The sequence below is a fragment of the Malus sylvestris genome, chromosome 10, assembly GCF_916048215.2.
Source record: "Malus sylvestris chromosome 10, drMalSylv7.2, whole genome shotgun sequence".
Taxonomy (NCBI): Eukaryota; Viridiplantae; Streptophyta; class Magnoliopsida; order Rosales; family Rosaceae; genus Malus; species Malus sylvestris.
In genome coordinates, this window is record NC_062269.1 from 38143422 (window position 1) to 38167203 (window position 23782).

The 23782-nt window shown below is 39.3% G+C and overlaps 1 pseudogene; it reads left to right on the top strand.

Moving 5' to 3' along the window:
• Positions 1-7611: 7611 nt before the first annotated feature.
• LOC126586167 (probable LRR receptor-like serine/threonine-protein kinase At3g47570) lies at positions 7612-23649 on the top strand (annotated as a pseudogene).
• Positions 23650-23782: the final 133 nt, after the last annotated feature.

Sequence of the window (23782 nt, forward strand, 5' to 3'; positions counted from 1 at the left end):
GGGCACGGGTGGCTAATTCTTCAAAAGTTCGTGGTTTGATACCTTGAAGGATGTATTGTAAACCCCATTGCATGCCCTGGATGCACATCTCGATTGAAGAAATCTCGGAGAGTCTGTCCTTACAGTCGAGGCTTAGATTACGCCATCGGTTGATGTAGTCCATGACTGGCTCGTCCTTCCACTGCTTTGTGCTTGTTAGCTCTAGCATGCTCACAGTGCGGCGGGTGCTGTAGAAGCGATTGAGGAATTCCCGATCCAGTTGCTCCCAACTGTTGATGGACTCAGGCTCCAGATCCGTGTACCACTCAAAGGCGTTTCCTTTCAGCGAGCGCATAAACTGTTTGGCGAGGTAATCCCCTTCGGTTCCTGCGTTGTTGCAAGTTTCAACGAAGTGGGCGACGTGCTGTTTCGGGTTTCCCTTTCCATCAAATTGCATGAACTTTGGTGGTTGATAACCCCTCGGCATCCTTAAGGCGTCGATCTTCTTTGAATACGGCTTTGAATACAACCCGGATGTATATGAGCTCCCTTCGTACTGTGCATTGATGGTGTTGGTGATCATCTCTTGCAGCTGCTGGATAGAAAGGGATCCCATGAGTGCCGCTGCTTGGTCTGGTTTCGGCTTCCCATCGATTTTCTTTACCGGGGGTTCCTCGTCTCCGCCAGCTCCTTCCTTTAGCGGATCATCCTCTGGGTCGGGTTTCTCACTGTCCTGCGCCTCTAGTCGGTTGACTAATGCTGCGATTTGCAAGTCTTTTTCTTCCGCAGTTCGAGTTAGTCTTGCGATTGCTTCATTCATTTGAGCAAGCTGTTCCTCGACTGAAGTTGCTCCAGCGGTCATGACTTGCATGGCTGAACTGCCGCTTGAATCGTCATCGGAGAGCATGGATTCAGAGTATTCCCTCGGTCTTTCCCCCCTTGGTGCCCTTAGTGAGGCTAAAGTGATCACAGGCTCATGCCTAGGGTACTCTCGTTCCCCTGGCAGAGTTGATGCAGAGGTGAAAGAGGTGGCAGAAGTAGCTTTTGCTTTGCTTCGAGTTGTGACACCCAACGTGACACCACTTGCGACGAGGGCGCCTTTGTTCTTTGCGCCGGTTATGGGAACAGCTTGAGCCTTCCTTGACGTCATTGATTTTGGAAGTGTGCTTATATTCCTTGAACGGAGGAAGAGATGAGAGGTAGAGATGTCCCACCGGGCGTGCCAATTTGTGAACACGGAAAATTCCTGAAACGAAAGAGACAAGAACAACGTGCACAAACAAATATTTGTATTTGATGATTTTGGGTTACAATCTCTCTCTATTTTGATCCTCTGATTCGATCTCCGTAAGGTGTGTATTTGTGGATGTGTGATTGATCCAAAGGGCCGTTGGGCTTGATCTAAGGATGAACGTTCTTCAAGGGCCGTGGACTTGATCTTGAAGGTGGATTTGAGCGGATCTTCAAAGGGGCTTTTGGGCTTGATCTTTGAAGAACAGTGACGAACGGATCTCCAAGGGCTTTTGGGCTTGATCTTGAAGAACAGTGATGAACGGATCTTCAAAGGTTTTTGGGCTTGATCTTGAAGAACGGTTGGATGTGTGGATTTGTCGACGTTGTTGATCCAAAGGGCCGTTGGGGCTTGATCTTTGATGAACGGAAGATGAACGATGGTGCTTTCTTCAAGGGCCGTCGGGGCTTGATCTTGAATTGGTGGATGGTTGATCCAAGGGCCGTCGGGGCTTGATCTTGGAAGAACGATGAACGAAGAACACTTTCTTCAAGGGCCGTCGGGGCTTGATCTTGGAAGAACGATGAACGAAGAACGAAGAAGGCTTTCTTGATTCTTCGGGAACCTGGATGCTTGAGAGCTTCGGAGTTTCAGAGCTTCAGAGCTTCAAGGTGTAATATGAATTGGTCCCCAAATGAATGAAATGGGCTTGTATTTATAGAATTTTCCAAGACCTAATTTTGAATATAATATCCCAGATGAAATAAGTCGTTTCTGCCAGGTGTTGACACGTGTCCTATTTGATGACTTTTCCAACTCATTTCAATTTTCGTTGAGCCACACGCTACGTGTAAAATTTATGTAATACATGAGCGTTGACACTTTGATTTATCGGTCAACATTTATTTACCGAAATTTCGATGTCTACAGTGTCGTGTCGAGTTATCGGGTATCAGGTCTTGTTAGAAATTACCAGGCCTAGATGAGATTACTCGAGTTGTCTTTTTCAAGCAGAAGAATTCATGAAGGAAGAAGTTAGTTTTCCTTTTCTTAAGCTAAATAGGAGCTTAATGTTCATATGAAAGGATGCCACACAAGGTTCTGAAGTTAACTAATTAATATGGGTGTGTGTTGCAAGAGATTAGACAAATTAAGGGCATACATATATGACTCATAACTCCCTAAATTTGTATTATAACATCAATCATGATTCATAACCACAGATTAGTACTCAACTAACAAAAGAGCCCACGCGTTGCTGCGGGTCTATAATTTTGTTTAGACATATTAACAACAATGTTTACATCTCTATTTACATATATATGTACATCCATATTTACAATCCTATTTACACAAATATACTATTTAGAACTTCCGATTCTCTTCATTGAACCTTCAGAGTTTTTTTCCCCTTACTTAGAAATTGGAATAAAACTGTAATTATTGAGGTGATTTTTAGTAATTGCTAAAAAATTGGATACTTTCTTCAGTTAGTTTTCAAATACATTTAATAATAAATGTCAAAAACAAATATATGATGATCTACAAATTAAGTATGCCATGAAGAGAAAAATAATAATTACAACTTACACATGTTAAAGCAAACATACGAGGAGAAAGTAGACTTTTCAAATTGCTAATCTCACATTTTCCTCTAAGCTAACCACAATAAACTCTTCTACCACAATTCTTACCCTGCACGTATGAATGAAGGTTAGAATTCACATTGATAGGGATTTTTACCACCTGCAAAAGTAGGGATAAAAACATTTAAAAATACTTGCAAGAGAACAAGGTAGTTGTAGTATAAACGGCTCAAGCAAGATCGTTTTCCGCAAGTATTGAATGAATAATTTGTATTTAAACTAATTCTTAATTAACTATTTGAAAACAAAGTCTGGAAAAATGTGATTTTATGACTTAAAATATTAAAAACGAATTTTAAATTAAAACAATTAAATAAATTGACAAAGTAAAGAAAACACAAGAAACGTTTTGAAAATAAATTTGAGCACTAGGGTTCCGCCGTCACCTGAACAATCCTACGTAGTTCTTCCAATTACTTATGAATTACCCATGCATATTTGAAGGTTAGGTTTTCCTAAAGTATGCCCTACTTGGAACCTCCAATATAGAACATATATCTCACATGCATATTTGAAGGTTAGGTTTTCCTATTTGAACTAGAATTCGGAGTTCTCAGAAAATCAGACTTTTGACCGACCAAATCAACTCCAATTTGGTCCCAAAGGTCTCTTTTGAAAGCTAAAGACGTCCTCTACAAATCCTCCGAAGGAATCTTCTCAAAATATCTTGACCTCCAAAATGCCCAAAACGTCCAGAAACGTCAATTTGGGAAAACTGCATGCTGAGCCTTTATTTCATTACCACGGTCAAACGGCTAAGTAGAAAAATCTAAAACTTTGATACAATCATCTTGAAAGACTCACGAACATCCTCCAATAAGGTGTTGTTGGGTGATTCGCACTCAACTGATGTTGTTGGTACTGGAGAGGTGGAGCTGGGGTTCACCTCTGGAAAAACCATGATACTGAAAGATGTGATGCACGCTCCAGTGATAAGGAAGAATTTGGTCTCGGGCTTTCTTCTCAATAAGGCTGGATTTACTCAAACCATTGGAGTAGATACGTATACTCTTACTAAAAATGGGATTTTTGTGGGAAAGGGATATGCTAGTGATGGAATGTTTAAATTGAATGTTGATAAAATGTCATAATTTAGTCACTTGATGATAATTTTTATGAGAATAAATTTCCTTTTAATTTTTGAAATAGTGGGGGTTCTAATTCTTCTACAAATTATGAACCTACAATCAGATACCCCTTTATGGAAGAAACCGATTCCACAGTTTTGATTCATTGTGATAGCACATCGGCAATAGCTAAAGTGCTTATGGGAAAATGTGACAAATACGTCGTAAGCACAGCACTATAAGAGATTACCTCTCTAATTGAGCTGTAAGAATGAATCATATACGGTCTGAAGAAAACTTGATTGATCCTCTGATGAAAGGACTAGCGTGAGAAAAGGTTTGGAAAACCTTGAAAGGGATGAGACTAAAGCCCTTAGAAAATTGAGTCATTTGTGATAGCAACCCAACCTATAGACTGGAGAACCCAAGAAATAGGTTCAAAGGTTAATAACAAGTCACAAGTGATATGAGTGAATTCTTGCTAATTTTAATTTGGAATATTATTCCATGTCCATCCCTAAGAAGCATGACATACTGAAGCGGTTTTAGGTTGAGATTTTTTTTCTCTTAGTAAGGTCTATACTCTATGTTAAGTGGGATATCTAGCTACAGGAATATCTTTGATAGTCTTACCTATGTGAATGTGGAAGTGAGACCGCTTTCCATGAAATCTTGGGCAAGTTTCTAGAGCGTTCACTATACTGGGATACAAGCACATGTCCATAGTGTGCTGGCTTTTTGAACTTCACCTTCATAAAGTTATGTGTGTGGTGTTGTCAGAGATAGAGTTCAAAACTATGAGTTACTCTAGTATAATCTGGATCACTAACACTATGTACAGGTTCAAGTTGAGAGACACTTTTACATAGCTTTATGATATGTTGCTTGATATATAGTTTTAAACAAAAACAAGTGGGGGATTGTTGAAGTAAATATGTTTTTATTTAAATATTTAAATATATTTATGTTTTGTTTTATTACCAATATTATATATATAACGTTTTGTTTATTATCATTATTTCTATGCATAATAACCAATTGATTTTCGCATTTCAATGAGATAAGGAGTTTACAACTTTTTAAGTTGAAACATGACATTGACATTTCAATTAGATAAGAAGTTATCTCTTTTTAAGTTTGAAAGGCGCCATTACTTCTCTGAATAGAGAAGAAAATTCTGACATGATACACAACAAAACCGTTTTATTTGACTTACGTTTTGATTTTGTCCTGCTTTCATTTCTCTCAAACCTTCAAAGTCTCTTTATTCTAAATGTATATATAGCAGTCCCTGGAATCATTGGAAGATACGAAAAATATATATATTTTCTGTTACATAGTTTTGGTAAGCAACATTTTGAGAGGGTGTGAGTTCGAAGGTTCTTCCACTGTGCAAAGAAGAACTTTATCAGAAGAAGAATGTTCTGAACTGTTTTATCCTGGGAACGATGTGGTGTTTGTGAACTGCTTGCACATTTAGGCAGAGTCGCGAAACGTCTTAAAGAGAGCGACTTAGTCCGTGACTCATCCCAAGAATTATTCACCACTCAAGGCTTCTATATCTTTCGGGTAACTTCGTTCCTTTTTATTTCAGTTTACAACAAATGTTTACATCTCTATTTACATATATATGTACATCCATATTTACAATCCTATTTACACAAATATACTATTTAGAACTTCCGACTCTCTTCGTTGAAACTTCAGAGTTTTTTTTCCCCTTACTTAGAAATTGGAATAAAACTGTAATTATTGAGGTGATTTTTAGTAATTGCTAAAAAATTGGATATTTTCTTCAGTTAGTTTTCAAATACATTTAATAAGAAATGTCAAAAACAAATATATGCTGATCTACAAATTTAAGTACGCTATGAAGAGAAAAATAATAATTACAACTTACACATGTTAAAGCAAACATACGAGGAGAAAGTAGACTTTTCAAATTGCTAATCTCACATTTTCCTCTAAGCTAATCATAATAAACTCTTCTACCACAATTCTTACCCTGCACGTATGAATGAAGGTTAGAATTCACATTGATAGGGATTTTTATCACCTGCAAAAGTAGGGATAAAAACATTTAAAAATACTTGCAAGAGAACAAGGTAGTTGTAGTATAAACGGCTCAAGCAAGATCGTTTTTCACAGGGATTGAATGAATAATTTGTATTTAAACTAATTCTTAATTAACTATTTGAAAACAAAGTTTGGAAAAAGTTGATTTTATGACTTAAAATATTAAAAACGAATTTTAAATTAAAACGATTATATAAATTGACAAAGTAAAGAAAACACAAGAAAACGTTTTGAAAATAAATTTGAGCACTAGGGTTCCGCCGTCACCTTAATAATCTTACGTAGTTCTTCTAATTACTTATGAATTACCCATGCATATTTGAAGGTTAGGTTTTCCTAAAGTATGCCCTACTACATATATCTCACATGCATATTTGAAGGTTAGGTTTTCCTATTTGAACTAGAATTCGGAGTTCTCAGAAAATCAGACTTTTGACAGACCAAATCAACTCCGATTTGGTCCCAAAATGTCTCTTTTGAAAGCTGAAGATATCCCCTACAAATACTCAGAAGGAATCTTCTCAAAATATGCCATCTTGACCTCTAAAATACCTAAAACGTCCAGAAACATCAATTTGGGAAAGCTGCTCGCTGGGCCTTTATTTCATCGCCACGGTCAAACGGCTAAGTAGAAAAATCTGAAACTTTGATACAATCATCTTGAAAGACTCACGAACATCCTCCAATTGGAATCACTCCAAAATTCATCCGTTTGATCACTTTTTGCTCTATAAGAAGTCGAATGTCCTACATTGAAATATATAATAAAGTATTAAAATTCTACCAAAATAATCAATAAATTGATTCTAAGATTAATGTAAAATATATGGTATAATATGAACTCATCACACATCTTATAGTAAACAGAAATATACTTTTATTCTGCTAAATTGTGAACTGAGAGAAACAAATGCATAGATGTAGGAAAAAATTTGTAAGATCTTAAAAAATGTTAAAAAAATAGGTAATTAACCTTTTATATATGCTTTATTATACTTTGTACCTCATATTTTCAATACAAATTTAACTTTTGGCCGCAAATCTTTCATTGGCAACCATTTTTTTTTCCAAAAAGTTGTACTGCGGTAAGGTATTTCAAAATATCTTGCAATTTGACAATTAGCTTTGTAAGATTTCTTTAGAATGTTAAAAAAAATGTTGGTAAACACATTGTCAATAAATGAGTCTTTGGCAGGGATATGTAAATTATTACATGTGAGAATGTTTTTCTTTATTTTCTTCTTGTTTCCGTATGGTGCCAGAATCATTCTTTTTTTTATTCTTTTCTTTTTTCCACACCAGAAACCTTTCCTCCAATTTTTTTTCTTTTCTTTTTCCATCAACAGATTTCAATTCTTTTTTTCTTTTCTTTTTCCACATTTCAACAACTTCATCTTTTTTCCTTCTTTTCTTCTTGTTTCCGTCTCTTGCCTTCAACAAAAGGCAACCTCTTCTGCTTTTCTCTTGCTCCGAAGTCAAATGAATGGAATCCCATCATTGAATTTTCTGCCACCGAAAGCAATAAATTATTTTCTTTTTGGCAGTCTTAACTCTTAATCAACTCATTCAAGTTTTAAGAAAGGAAAACAAAAAACTAAATAACTTCGAAATTTTCGTCACTTCTGTCTTCTTGGTTTTCAGAAATTGTTTTCTGCAGACTGCAATATCACATTTTTTACATCGCCGGCGGCCTGCACAAAATGGCGAGAACTCGTTTCCTCTTGTCCTTAACATTGTTGCTGGTCCAGAACTGCTGTGTGTATATGCCTAAGTTAACAATAGGCGCAGTAGCAGCTCAAACCAACATCAGCACAGATGAATCAGCTCTTCGTGCTCTCAAAGCCCATATCACTAGTGACCCTGAAAACATCTTGACGACCAACTGGTCTACCTCCGATTCCAATATTTGCAACTGGGTTGGCGTTACTTGTGGTGTACGCAACCTTAGAGTCACAGCCTTGAATCTTTCTTACATGGGTCTCACAGGCACCATTCCTCCTCACCTGGGCAATCTCTCATTTCTTGTTCAGCTGGAATTCAGAAACAACAGTTTTGGTGGTACGTTGCCCTCGGAATTGTCTCATCTTCGCAGGTTGAAGTTGATTAGTTTCAGCTTCAGCAACTTTGCAGGAACCATTCCATCATGGTTCGGGTCCTTATCTGAACTTCAAACCTTCGATTTGTATGGTAATCAATTTTCAGGTTCCATACCAAATGATATATTCAACTTATCTGCACTGCAAGTACTTGATCTAAGAAACAACCAGCTATCCGGTACGTACAAACTTGCCAATTACCAAACTGGTGATCATTACTTAACTTTTAACACCATGTTATTAAAGAAACTTAGATTCTCTGTAAAGGATTGTTTTTCATTGATTGATTAATTATGACAGTACAAAGATATATATATATATATATATATATATATATATATATATATATATAGCCACAGTCTCATTACACTAGCGCCATTAACTTCTACAACTAATTACACAATTACCACAACTAATTGTTTATTGTTATAACAAACTAGTGATTGATTTAGATGATTTAGCATCTGTCTTAATACACCCCCTCAAGCTAAGCTTGGGATCAACTGATGAACCAAGAGGAAGCTTGGATTTGAGATAGCTTTTAGAAAAAGATTTGGTGTGAATATCAACCGACTGATCTTGATTGCAAACAAATTGAACTTTGATGAGATAAGCCAGGACCAACTCTCGGATATAATAATAGTTGATTTCAACTTGTTTGGTTCTGGCATGAAACACCGGATTTGAAGCAAGTGAGATGGCTGAAATGTTGTCACACCATAGGTTAGGAACCTGAGAGAGTGGGAAACCAATGTCACGAAAGATTTTGCATATCCAAGTTAGTTCAGCAGCTGTGTGTGCTAGAGAACGGTATTCAGCTTTAGTAGATGACCTTGCAATAGTGGATTGTTTCTTGGTACTCCAACTGATAAGGTTGGATCCCAGAAAGACACAATAACCACTAGTGGAGCGACGGTTAAAGGTACATCCAGCTCAGTCAGCGTCCGAGAAGGCTGTGAGAGTAGTAGCACCCTTTTTGAACTAAAATCCTTCAGATACAATGCCTTTGAGATATCGAAGAACCCTTTTTGCAGCTTGCATGTGTTGTTCTCGAGGAGCATGCATAAACTGACAGATTTGATTAACTGCAAAGGAAAGATTTGGGCGTGTCCATGTCAAATACTGTAAACCACCAACAATGGACCTATACTCAGTTAGATTGGACAAAAGAGGGCATGTGTGGTCAGGTTTCTTAGAGCCAAGTGGAGTATAACAAGGCTTAGCACCATCCATATTGGTTTTCCTAATAAGATCCAGTAAATACTTAGTTTGATGTAGGAAGATGCCTGCAGAAGATCGTTAAACCTCTAATCCCAAAAAGTAGTGCAATGGACCCAAATCTTTGACCGGAAAAATATCACTAAGCTTTTGGATGAACATAATGCATAAAGAAGAATTAGGGTCAGTGACTAATATGTCATTAACATAGACTAGTACCATGATTAGAGAAGGACCTTTGAAAACAAACAATGAGGCATTTGAGGAAGATTGCACAAATCCAAATTGAAGGAGAGCTTGAAAAAGTTTTTCAAACCAAGCTTAAGGTGCATGTTTGAAGCCATAGAGGGATTTCCTTAATTTGCAAACATGATTTAGCATACTGGGATCAGTGAAACCTGAGGGTTGTTGCATATACACATCTTCTTTTAAATCCCCATGAAGAAACACATTACTTATGCCTAATTGATTAAAAAACCAATTAAACTGCACTGCAAGTGATAAAAGAACTCTAATTATGACTGGTTTAGCAACATGACTGAAAGTCTTTTGAAAATTAATGCCTTATTGCTGGTGATATCCCTTTGCAACTAATTCAACAGTACCAATAGGTTTTTTCTTTATTCTAAAAACCCACTTGCAGCCAACAACATTGTGGGAGGAAGATGGAGGAACTAAGGTCCAAGTACCTGTTGATTGCAAGGCATTGAATCCATCTTGCATGACAGATCTCCAGTGAGCATGTTTAGATGCTTACATGTATGTAGTTGGGACAAAATCAATATCTAATAGAAGTGGATGCTTGGTAGCTACATATACTTTAGGCTTATGGATACCAGCTTTGGAACGAGTGATCATGGGATGAGTATTACCAGGAGGCAGTGTTATAGATGTGTCACTTGAAGGAAGTGGTGCATAAGTTGTAGAACCTGAGTGTGGTACAGAACCTGAATGTGGTGCAGAATTTGTAGAATCATGATCTTGAGTATTCCCAATGAGAGAACTTGAAGAGGTAGAATCAGAATTTAATCTTAAAATTGGAACAGAGAACTGAAGATCCATAGGGGTTGGAACTTATTCTGGAAGTGAAACAGTGCCATTAGGAAGAGATTAAAAATGAATGTATTTCATCAAATTGTACTAGTTTGGAAATATAGATTCTGCTAATTATTGGGTCAAGACATCTATAACCCTTGTGTTGTAAACTAAACCCCAAAAACACACAGCTTTTGCTTTTTGCATCCAACTTGGAATGAACATAGGATTTGAGCCATGGGAAACAACTGCATCCAAAGGCTTTTAGTCTAGAATAATTTGGTGGCTTGTGAAAAAGCAATTCCCAGGGAGACTGAGATATTCCAGAGATTGGCATCATATTAATAAGATACATAGCAGTGGAGAAAGCCTCCACCAATAGAGATGTGGAGCATTAGAGGCAACAAGTAAGGTTATGGCAGTCTCCACAAGGTGTCTGTGCTTTCTTTCAGTACAACCATTCTGTTTAGGAGTGTGGGGACAACTTAATTGATGAAGAATACCATGATTATGAATAAAATGATTGAACATAGTACCAATGAATTCACCCGTACCAATGAATTCACCCCCTGAATATGAACGCACAATCTTGATTTTATTGCCAAGTAAATTTTCTACATAATGTTTGAATAGACATCAGACTTTCCCTTTAATGGAAATAGCCAACTATATCTACTATAATCATCAACTAGCAACAAGTAGTATTTGAAACCACTAGGTGAAGTAATGGAGGCAGGACCTCAAAGATCACAGTGAAGCAATTGTAAGCTGTGAATGGTTGTAGAGTTAGTAGATCCAAAGGGTAGCTTGTGATTTTTAGTTAGAGCACAGTCTGAACAGAAAAAATCAACAGTAGTCTTGCCTTGCATTGCAAGTTTATTGCTGGAAATAACCTTTCGAAAGAGAGAAGAAGATGGATGACCCAATCTTCACAGGAGCTTTGACACTTATTAGAGCTGATGGTGATGAAGTAATGTGATGACTGGATCTTTGAAGTGGATACAACCCATCTTTAACTTGTCCCGACAAAAGCATCTTCCACGAAACACGATCCTTTACAGTGGATCCATCAGGGTCAAGTGTCAAAACACAATTATTGTCTTTGAGAAATTGGTAAGCAGACAGTAAATTGTGTTTCATATCAGGGACATGCAATACATTGCTCAAATTAAAGGAAGTATGAGATGTATTTAAAGAAGAGGAACCAAAATTATGAATAGATAAACCTTTACCATCTCCTACTTAAACTTTGTCTTCACCAGAGTAGGGAGAGGAAACGGAGAGATTGGCAATGTCATTTGTGATATATGATGTAGCTCCAGAGTTCAATAGCCAAGATGGAGAGGGTTTGGATGAGGAATGAGCACACAAAGCAGCGGGTTTGGCTAGTGGTACCCTTCCAAAGATCTCAGGATTCATCATGTCAAAAGTCAATGGCTTCGTGGCTAGTAGAACCACAGATTTGACATGTGTTCTTGCTATCAGATGAAGAGCCTTGATAAGTAAAATGATTCTGACCTCCACGATTATGTCCAGTGAAATTGTCACGATTGGTATTGTAATTGTGATTCCCTATGTTAGAATTGCGATTATGTCTTCCTCGATTAGAATGATAATGAAAGAAAGACTGAAGAGGCTGATTGTATGCAGCAAAGAACAGTGGAGAAGGCGTCGGCAGCAACGGTGCTTGAGACTGGAAAAAAAAGGCCTGAAATGGCTCAGTGGCAAAGGAAGAAACTGTTTGCTTGCAATGAGCTATGGAAATTTCTTTGTTGAGCAACAGACCATGCAATTTATCAAGAGAAGTTAAGGACAACCAAAGCATGATGGAGTCAATGAATGACTCGAATTCATCAGGGAGACCATGAAGTGTTGCTGCAATTAGGTCACGATTGGACATAGCTGCACCAACAATGGTGAGAGAATCCAAAATTTCCTTGATTCGTTGGAGATATTTTGAGGTCGATTGAGAGCCTTTAAGAATTGACTGAAGACGAGAACGAAGCTGGTGGATATGAGTATCAGAAACTCCATCAAAATGTTGTTCAAGTTTCTGCCATAGCTATCAAGATGTTGATACACCGACCATGAAGGGAATTAAGTATTCAGAGAGCGTCGAATTCAGCCAGATCAAAAGATTTTGATCTTTTTCAAACCACTACTCAAAAGCTAGATTCAGAGATTGATCAGGGAGAAGTGGAGCCGAACATGGCTCGGTGCCATCAATAAGGCCAAGAAGTTTGTATTGGTGCAGGATCGGGGCAAATAACGCATGCCATGGTAGATAATTGGTGCGCTTGAGTTTGATTGGCACCATGCTACCGATTTTGGATCGTAAGAGACATATACGAAATATGAGGTTGAGAATTTCCAGAGGAATTAGGGTTTGGTAATGGTGGTGAGTTAATCGAAGATGATGATTCAGAGGGGAGGCCATGACATACAGAGGCAAGATTTGAGATAAAGGAGAAGCAATCACGAATCGAAGACAAAAAGCGATGGAGAAAAGGAAAAATCGATCAAGAAATCAAGTCGGTGAGCAGAAGAGGATCAACGCCGTGAGCCAGATGGCAAGATACCATAAAGAAACTTAGATTCTCTGTAAAGGATTGTTTTTCATTGATTGAATAATTATGACAATTCAAAGAGATATATATATATATATATTTATTTATTTATATTACACTAGTGCCCTTAATTTCTACAACTAATTACACAATTACCACAACCAACTGTTTACTGTTATAACAAACTAGTGACTGGTTTAGATGATTTAGCATCTGTCTTAATAGTTATCTTTCTGGTCTTTTAATTTTATACAATTCCAAAATTTTGATAGGTAGCATACCAAAAGAAGTCGAGAAGTTAACAATGCTGAAGGAGATAGTACTTGGACAAAACAATTTCAGAGGTATGATTCAAGCCGCTGAACTTGTTGCACTGAATATTTATCTTAATTACTCTATTGGTTCCTAACTACGGGGATGCACATATTTTATTTAATTAACAGGTATCATACCAAGAGAAATCGGGAACCTAACTATGCTCAAGACGGTATACCTTGACAATAACATGTTCGAAGGTAGGACAAACTCGGGTTTATCCTTCCTCTACGTTAACAAAATCCCTATCAGAATGGCCAGATGATGATTTTAACACATATTTTGTTGATTTTTCAGAAATCCCAAACTTGATTGGCAGTAAAGATCAAGTGGAGAAGTTGTATGTGCAAGTTAATGCCCTAAAGGGGCCTCTTCCGTTGTCTGTCTTCAACATGTCGTCTTTGAAAATTTTGGCTCTATCAGTTAACAAAATGACTGGTGGTATTCCAGACAATTTATGTCAACATCTTCCAAGTATTCAGATCTTGAGTTTGGCTGGCAACAATTTTGATGGTCCACTTCCATCCAAATTATGGCAATGCAAAGAGCTTCTTACGCTCTTATTAAGCAACAATCACTTGACAGGTACCGCCAACTCATCCCAACTCTACTTATATATTACCTTGTATTTGAGAAGAGGTTCAGAACTCTCTTCAATTTCTTTTGGTTCTAGTTTGGCTTCAGCCTTAGCCTCGGTTGTTGCCAATAACATGAGTAGAGAGCGATCCTTGTTTTTTGACTCACTTTTATCATAAATCGATCCCTTCTTATTGGCTCGAGAATTGCTTTTGACACTCCAAATATTTCATTTTGCACTCAAAACTTCCTATAATTACAACAACAACAACAACAAAGCCTTTTCCCACTAAGTGGGGTCGGCTATATGAATCCTAGAACGCCATTGCGCTCGGTTTTGTGTCATGCCCTCCGTTAGATCCAAGTACTCTAAGTCTTTTCTTAGAGTCTCTTCCAAAGTTTTCCTAGGTCTTCCTCTACCCCTTCGGCCCTGAACCTCTGTCCCGTAGTCACATCTTCGAACCGGAGCGTCAGTCGGCCTTCTTTACACATGTCCAAATCACCAGAGCCGATTTTCTCTCATCTTTCCTACAATTTCGGCTACTCCTACTTTACCTCGGATATCCTCATTCCCAATCTTATCCTTTCTCGTGTGCCCACACATCCCACGAAGCATCCTCATCTCCGCTACACCCATTTTGTGTACGTGTTGATGCTTCACCACCCAACATTCTCTGCCATACAACATCGCTGGCCTTATTGCCGTCCTATAAAATTTTCCCTTGAGCTTCAGTGGCCTACGACGGTCACACAACACGCCGGATGCACTCTTTCCATCCAGCTCGTATTCTATGGTTGAGATCTCCATCTAATTCTCCGTTCTCTTGCAAGATAGATCCTAGGTAACGAAAACGGTCGCTTTTTGTGATCTTCGCTAGATTGCTCCGGTCATTAGTGTGGATAAGTATATAAATGGATAGAGATAGGAAAGCAAACACAAGATGTACGTGGTTCACCCAGATTGGCTACGTCCACGGAATAGAAGAGTTCTCATTAATTGTGAAGGGTTTACACAAGTACATAGGTTCAAGCTCTCCTTTAGTGAGTACGAGTGAATGATTTAGTACAAATGACATTAGGAAATATTGTGGGAGAATGATCTCGTAATCACGAAACTTCTAAGTATCGGAGTATGGTGTCGTCTTGACTTGCCTTATCTGTCTCATAGGTAGATGTGGCATCTTCTCTGGAAGTACTCTTCCTCCATCCAGGGGTGGTATCTTTAACTGGTGGAGATGCACAAGGTAATGTATCAATTTCACTTGAAGCTTACTTGTAGTTTCAGGCTTGGTCAAGCGCGATACAAACCATGTAGTAGGAGTCCCCCAAGTCGCCGAGCTAGGGGGTCTGCTGAAAGAGGTGACAGACAAGGTAAGCAATCAGAGCTCCGACTGATTGTTCACCTTCTCCCCATCTTGCAGCAGCATGAAGGATAAAGAGAAGAAAAATGAGAAGAGATGATATGAGATACTTTTGCTTTTGAAGAAGTAACTTTCCACAGGCTTATTCTTGAATTGAGCTGGAGGGTTTTCTGGTTTCCTCCAGAGTATAAGGCCGACTGAAGAATTTGAGGGTCAAAACAAGTCCATCAAATCTAGAGTACGTTCCACCCTGCTGATATGGGATACTTTTGCTTTTGACAGAGTAATGGATGTATCGGCACGTGTGCTGTTACGCTTGTCTCCACATGCTTCCTTGTATCCTTCGCACTTGCCCTATCTGTTCCTCAAGCAGATGCGGAATCTTCCCTGGAAACATAAGATGATGAAGATGAGTACTCGAGAGCAATGCCAGGTAAGTAATCAGGTAAGGGGTTCCAGGCAGTCAGTTCCTGGCTGGAAGCTTGATTCCAAGTGCTGACTGATTGCTCTCTTTCTCCTTGTCTTGCAGGTAAAAACAAGGCCAAAAGAAAAAACAGGGAAAAAGCATGATATGGGATACTCTTGCTTTTAACCCTGATGATATGAGATATTCTTGCTCTAGTATAGCTTGTTTGCAGAGGTATTATCGGGGGGAAAGAAAGCTGAATATTTCGAAAGGCTTTGTTGGGAGTGCCCTCTCAGATATGATGAAGGGTTGAGCATTTTTGCAGGTCTGCCTGTCCGTTGGAGATGGAGGTCGACATATATAGGAGTCTCCCTAACAACAAGTAGTAATGCTATTCATTTACCCTGCTTGGTCATAGCACGGTAGTGGGAGCTGCCAGTTTCACATGTTTTAACTCTGTCAGAGCACTTTGAAAAAGTGGTCTGTGGTATCTGGCTCTCGAGATTCGGAGAACGATGCCTCTTCGATTTTTGAGAAAGCAATCATGCTGGGGGTCTGACTCTCGAGATTCGGAGAGCAGTGTCTCTTCGATTTTTGAGGAAGTAATCATGTTGGGAGTCTGGCTCTCGAGATTCGGAAGGCGGTGCCTCTTCGATTTTGGAGCAAGCAATCTTGTTGGGAGTGTTGTCTCGAATGTGAGTAAAGGTTGGACATGTTTGCTAGTCTACCTTGCCACGAAGCACAAAGGTTGACACACAGGGACTTTCCAATTATCCAGCAATGGTACTGTTCCTTTACCCTCTCTTCGATTTTGAGAAAGTAGTCATGTTGGGAGTCTGGCTCTCGAGATTCGGAGGACGGTGCCTCTTCGATTTTGGAGCAAGCAATCTTGTTGGGACTGTTTTCTCGAATGTGAGTAAAGGTTGGGCATGTTTGCTAGTCTACCTTGCCACGAAGCACAGAGGTTGACACACAGGGACTTTCCAATTATCCAGCAGTGGTACTGTTCCTTTACCCTTGTGGGTAATAATATGGTAGCTAGACCTTCAAAATTTATGTGTCTAAACTTTGTTAGTGCTGTTTCTTTGCTATTCTTTTACCTTTCTTGGTCAGAGCGATGTAGTGGGAGCTGCAAGCTTCACGTGCTCAACTTTGGCAGAGAACTTTGGCAAAGTGATCTGTGGTACCCATGAGTTATTGTTGCGTGTGGGAAGTGGGTGATTGAACAGTAAGATTCATGTGCTTTCTACTTCACCAGAAGTCTTCGACAAAATGCCCATAATTTCTGCAAAGCTGAGTGTGCGTGTGACAGGTGCTGACAAGGCTAGAAAAGTAGGTGCCTCTTCGATTTCTGAGATCGGCCCTCGTGGTCTCTGAGCAGCCCAGCTTTTGAGAAAGCGAGCGCCTCTTCGATTGATTCGGAGAACGGTGCCTCACCGATTTTTGAGAAAGCAATCATGCTGGGGGTCTGGCTCTCGAGATTCGGGGAGCAGTGTCTCTTCGATTTTTGAGAAAGTAATCATGTTGGGAGAGTGGCTCTCGAGATTCGGAGGGCGGTGCCTCTTCGATTTTGGAGCAAGCAATCTTGTTGGGAGTGTTTTCTCGAATGTGAGTAAAGGTTGGGCATGTTTGCTAGTCTACCTTGCCACGAAGCACAGAGGTTGACACACAGGGACTTTCCAATTATCCAGCAATGGTACTGTTCCTTTACCCTCTCTTCGATTTTTCAGAAAGTAGTCATGTTGGGACTCTGGCTCTTTAGATTCGGAGGACGGTGCCTCTTCGATTTTGGAGCAAGCAATCTTATTGGGAGTGTTTTCTCGAATGTGAGTAAAGGTTGGGCATGTTTGCTAGTCTACCTTGCCACGAAGCACAGAGGTTGACATACATGGACTTTCCAATTATCCAGCAGTGGTACTGTTCCTTTACCCTTGTGGGTAATAATATGGTAGCTAGACCTTCAAAATTTATGGGTCTAAACTTTGTTAGTGCTGTTTCTTTGCTATTCTTTTACCCTTCTTGGTCAGAGCGATGTAGTGGGAGCTGCAAGCTTCACGTGCTCAACTTTGGCAGAGAACTTTGGCAAAGTTATCTGTGGTACCCATGAGCTATTGTTGCGTGTGGGAATTGGGTGATTGAACAGTAAGATTCATGTGTTTTCTACTTCCCCAGAAGTCTTTGACAGAATGCCCATAATTTCTGCAAAGCTGAGTGTGCGTGTGACAGGTGCTGACAAGGCTGGAAAAGTAGGTGCCTCTTCGATTTCTGAGATCGGCCCTCGTGGTCTCTAGGGAGCCCAGCTTTTGAGAAAGCGAGCGCCTCTTCGATTTCTGAGATCGGCCTTCGTGGTCTTTGAGCAGCCCAACTTTTGAGAAAGCAAACGGCTCTTCGATTTCTGAGATCAACCATCGTGATCTCTAAGCAGCCCAACTTTTGAGAAAGCAAACGCCTCTTCGATTTCTGAGCAGGCGCCTCTTTGATTTCTGAAGCTCCGTCGAGTGCAGATTTTTATAGAGGCTGGCATTAAGTTCCAAAGCACACTTGAATCTCCACCAGTAGAAGCTTCATTCTTGCACTTCTAAGATCTTGATTTGTCCGACCTCTTCTCTCTTCAACACCTTTGAAAATGTCTGGCCCCTCCGACCGTCGTTTTGACTTGAACCTTGTTGAAGAGGCAGCCCCGCCTTCTCCAGACAACATATGGCGCCCATCCTTCGTCTCCCCAACTGGTCCTCTTACCGTTGGGGATTCCGTGATGAAGAATGATATGACCGCTGCGGTGGTGGCCAGGAACCTTCTCACTCCCAAAGATAACAGACTACTTTCCAAACGGTCTGATGAGTTAGCTGTTAAGGATTCGCTGGCTCTCAGTGTTCAGTGTGCAGGTTCTGTGTCTAATATGGCCCAACGCCTATTTGCTCGAACCCGCCAAGTTGAATCATTGGCGGCTGAAGTGATGAGTCTCAAACAGGAGATTAGAGGGCTCAAGCATGAGAATAAACAGTTGCACCGGCTCGCACATGACTATGCTACAAACATGAAGAGGAAGCTTGACCAGATGAAGGAAACTGATGGTCAGGTTTTACTTGATCATCAGAGATTTGTGGGTTTGTTCCAAAGGCATTTATTGCCTTCGTCTTCTGGGGCTGTACCGCGTAATGAAGCTCCAAATGATCAACCTCTGATGCCTCCTCCTTCTAGGGTTCTGTCCAGTACTGAGGCTCCAAATGATCCCCCTCCGGTGCCTTCTCTTTCTGGGGCTCTACCGACTGCTGAGACTTCTCCTAAGCAACCTTTGTGAAGGCTCCCTCTTGTGTGTTTATTTTGACTCATGTATATGTACATATTTGTAGCTTATCGGGGATATCAATAAATAAGCTTTCCTTCATTTCAACGTATTGTGTTAAATACACCAAAGCCTTCTTCGCTAAGTTCTTTGAATTTTCTTTTGTTGAAGCTTGTATGTTGAAGCTTTCTGAGTGGAGCATGTAGGTTGGGGTAGTGTTCCCTTAATTTCCCGAGTGAGGAAAACTTCTTGGTTGGAGACTTGGAAAATCCAAGTCACTGAGTGGGATCGGCTATATGAATCTTAGAACGCCATTGTGCTCGATCCTGTGTCATGTCCTTCGTTAGATCCAAGTACTCTAAGTCTTTTCTTAGAGTCTCTTCCAAAGTTTTCCTAGGTCTTCCTCTACCCCTTCGGCCCTGAACCTCTGTCCCATAGTCGCATCTTCTAATCGGAGCGTCAGTAGGCCTTCTTTGCACATGTCCAAACCACCGTAACCGATTTTCTCTCATCTTTCCTTCAATTTCGGCTACTCCTACTTTACCCCGGATATCCTCATTCCTAATCTTATCCTTTCTCGTGTGCCCACACATCCAACGAAGCATCCTCATCTCCGCTACACCCATTTTGTGTACGTGTTGATGTTTCACCGCCCAACATTCTGTGCCATACAGCATCGCCGGCCTTATTGCCGTCCTATAAAATTTTCCCTTGAGCTTCAGTGGCATACGGCGGTCACACAACACGCCGGATGCACTCTTCCACTTCATCCATCCAGCTTGTATTCTATGGTTGAGATCTCCATCTAATTCTCCGTTCTTTTGCAAGATAGATCCTAGGTAACGAAAACGGTCGCTCTTTGGTATTTCTTGATCTCCGATCCTCACCCCTAACTCGTTTTGGCCTCCATTTGCACTGAACTTGCACTCCATATATTCTGTCTTTGATCGGCTTAGGCGAAGACCTTTAGATTCCAACACTTCTCTCCAAAGGTTAAGCTTTGCATTTACCCCTTTTGATCATGATTATTTCTTAATTTAAATATGGGGTGATAGATAAATGAATCGTTCAAAATATTAACATGGTATAATTAACAGATAAAACTAACTACATAATTTTGAAGTCTCACCAATCTTTTGTTAAAAAAAGAAATTGCTGACATAACTTGAGGAGAATATTGTAAAGCATTCTATATATTGAAGTCAATATGTTCAACAATAAGGAACCGTTTTATAATCGTTCGCTTTTTGTTTTTGTTTTTGTTTTTTTATTTGTTGATAGAGAAAAATATGAGGGAGATGACAAATGAAGGGTGGTGGGAGAGTGGAGATATAATAAAAAACGGATAAATGAAAAGAAAATCTTGAATAGTCTTGTGCACCTCTAATACCATCTACTCTTCTTTATCTCTCATTTCTCACATGTATATATATATATTTCCCTATTTCTAGACTCAACACAAATAAAAATAAAACAAAAAACAAAATGATTATCAAATGGACCATAATCTAAAGAATAAATTGATGTCTAAGTTAGAAAATTAAAAGATATTCTCACAGCAACTAAATAATACAAACCAAATGTTTTGCTTAGCTTACTGGCGTATCCCTCCATCTTCTTTGCAACCCATTTCCTCAAAAAGTTTTCCTTTTTGAATATTTATTTTCTCTTTAAAGATTCTGTGAAACTATTGAATAATATGATGTATTTAAGAATGCTAAGGCTATTAAACTAACTTGGACGGTAATATTAATTATGGCAGGTACGATACCAGATGAGATTGGTGATCTTCAAAATTTACAAATTTTACAACTCGATTTTAATAATCTTAATGGTCCTATCCCACGCAAAATCTTCAATATGTCCATGTTGAGACGAATTTCACTTGTTGATAATCAACTCTCAGGAAGTCTTCCAACAGACATAGCCATTGGAGTTCCAAACCTAGAATTCATGTTTGTTGGAATGAATAATCTCAGTGGACTAATCCCCAACTTTATCTCCAATGGCTCTAAGCTCACGAGGCTAGACATGTCTTCAAACTCATTTTCTGGGTTTATTCCTAACAATTTATGTGCCTTAACAAACCTTGAGTACCTTAGCTTACACACAAACAATTTAACGATTGATACTTCAACCCTAGAAGTAAACATCCTTTCTTGTTTGGGTAATCTTCGAAATCTTTGGGGACTCTACTTGTCTAACAATCCATTAAATGCCACTCTTCCTGCTTCCCTTGGAAATTTCTCTACGTCGCTTGACTATCTTCATTTAGGATTTTGCAATTTGAGGGGTAGCTTTCCCAATGATATTGGAAACTTCAGTGGCTTGATATCCTTAAGGATGGGATCCAATCAATTGAGTTGGTCAATTCCAACTTCTGTGGGAAGACTAAGGAATCTCCAGGGTCTCAGTTTGCATGATAACAAGTTGCAAGGATACATCCCAGATGAACTTTGCCAACTGGACAACCTAGTTGAATTGAATATCAGTGGTAATCAACTCTCTGGTTCCGTACCTTCCTGCCTAGGTAATCTAACTGCAAAACTTAGAAAGATATCATTAGAGTCCAATTTGTTAACTTCCACAATACCATCTACCTTATGGAAGCTTACATATATATTGATCCTAGACTTGTCATCCAATTCACTCGTTGGTCCTCTCTCAGAAGATGTTGGAAAACTGAAAGTTGTGACAGAAGTGAATTTATCAAATAACCATTTATATGGTGCTATACCAAGCAGTATGAGTGGACTCCAGGATTTGGTTAGTCTCTCCTTGGAATATAATAATTTAGAAGGTCAAATCCCCAGTTCATTTGGAAACTTGCTAAGCCTGGAACTCTTGGATCTATCCAAAAACAATCTTTCCGGAGTAATTCCAAAGTCTCTTGAAGCACTCATTCATCTCAAGTATCTGAATTTGTCTTTCAACACACTCCAAGGTGAAATTCCTGCAGGTGGACCTTTTCAAAACCTCTCAGCTCAATCATTTGTCCCGAATGGTGCACTCTGTGGTGAATCCCGACTCCGTGTTCCACCCTGCAAAAATAGTACAGCCTCTCAACCACATTCAAGGAAAGCTAGTATATCCACCCTGAAATATATAATTCCAGGGATCATATCAGCAATACTCCTATTGGCCTTTATATCGATGTTGATACTACGGAGGAAAAGGGGGAATGCTATAGTTGCAACAAATACTGCGTTGGTACCTCTACTTCTCTGCAGAAGAGTTTCATACCTAGAACTTCTAAGGGGGACAAATGGATTTAGTGCAAACAACTTACTTGGTACAGGGGGTTTTAGCACAGTATATAGAGGGACACTTTCAGATGGGATAGATGTTGCAGTAAAGGTCTTCAATTTACAAGTAGAAGGAGTTTTGACAAGGAATGTGAAATGCTAAGCAATACACGTCATCGAAATCTTCTCAAAATCATTAGTTGCTGCTCCCAAATTGATTTCAAAGCCGTGGTACTGGAATACATGCCTAACGGGAGCTTAGAGAAGTGGTTGTACTCTTCAACATGTTCTTTGAATGTCCTTGAGAGGTTGAATAAAATGATACATGTTGCATCGGCATTGGAATACCTTCACCATGGCTATCAATTACCTATTGTTCATTGTGATTTGAAGCCAAGCAACATACTCCTAAATGATGACATGGTTGCACGTGTAGCTGATTTTGGGATCGCAAAACTTTTGGGAGGAGGAGATTCTGTGACTCAGACGTTGACCCTAGCCACAATTGGGTATATGGCTCCAGGTGATCTTGCTAAATACATAATTTATCTTTCAATTTTATATTTGTATGTGTATGATGAAGTTTAGAGGTCGCACTTGGTGCGATGGCAAGTGCCTTCGCCCATGAGCGGTAGGTCTCGGGTTCGAGACTTGGGAGCAGCCTCTCCATAAATGGGGGTAAGGCTAGCCGACATTCACCTCTCCCAGACCCTGCGTAAAGCGGGAGCCTTGTGCATTGGGTACGATCTTTTTTTTTTTTATGTGTATGATGAAGTTTAATTTGTAATTTTGCTTCCAGAGTACGGAGTGGAAGGAATTGTTTCGACAAGAGGGGATGTGTACAGTTTTGGTATTGTAATGATGGAAACATTCACGAAAAGGAAGCCAACGGATGAAATGTTTGCTGGGGAAATTTATTTAAAGGAATGGATTGCAAATTCATTACCAGAAGATGGAATAACAGAAGTTCTGGATGTCACTTTACTTGGTATAGAGGATGATGGTGATATATTTGTGGTCAAGAGAGATTGTTTGTCATCCCTTATGAGATTGGCCTTGGCGTGTTCTGCGGAGTCACCGCAAGAGAGGATAAACATACAAGATGTTGTTGTCACCCTCAATAAAATCAAGATAAAGCTTTTGAAGGCTGTTGCATGAGGTAGTCTGCAGTGTTGTATACTGTTGGAGGTGTCTATTCTTATGTATTAAGATTCACTTGTTTTACATTACTATCATCATTAAATTACTGAGTGTTACTTATGTTGTTGTGTAGGAGGACAGGGAAGCCAAACTTTTCAACAGATTGAAGTAAATGCAGCTGTGTCTATGTATGATCTATCTTTCTTTTTCTTTTTTTTTATTGAGGCTGCTAGTATGGTTTTGATGGACCCATGTGTCTCAAGTTCGAAACTCGTCATCTCTAAATTATTATAATAGTTTCTAACATTCCTCTCTTTCCTTAATAATAATTTTTTTTTAAAGTGTGCAAAAAGAGTTCACTTCTTAAGTATACTTTACTTTTTCTTAAATTTTATCTTTTTTTTATTAAGGCTGCTAGTATTGTTTTGATGGACCGATGCGTCTCAGGTTCGAAACTCGCCATCTTTAAATTAGTATAATAGTTTCGAATATTTGTCTCTTCCCTTAATAATAATAAATTTAAAAAAAAGTATGCAAA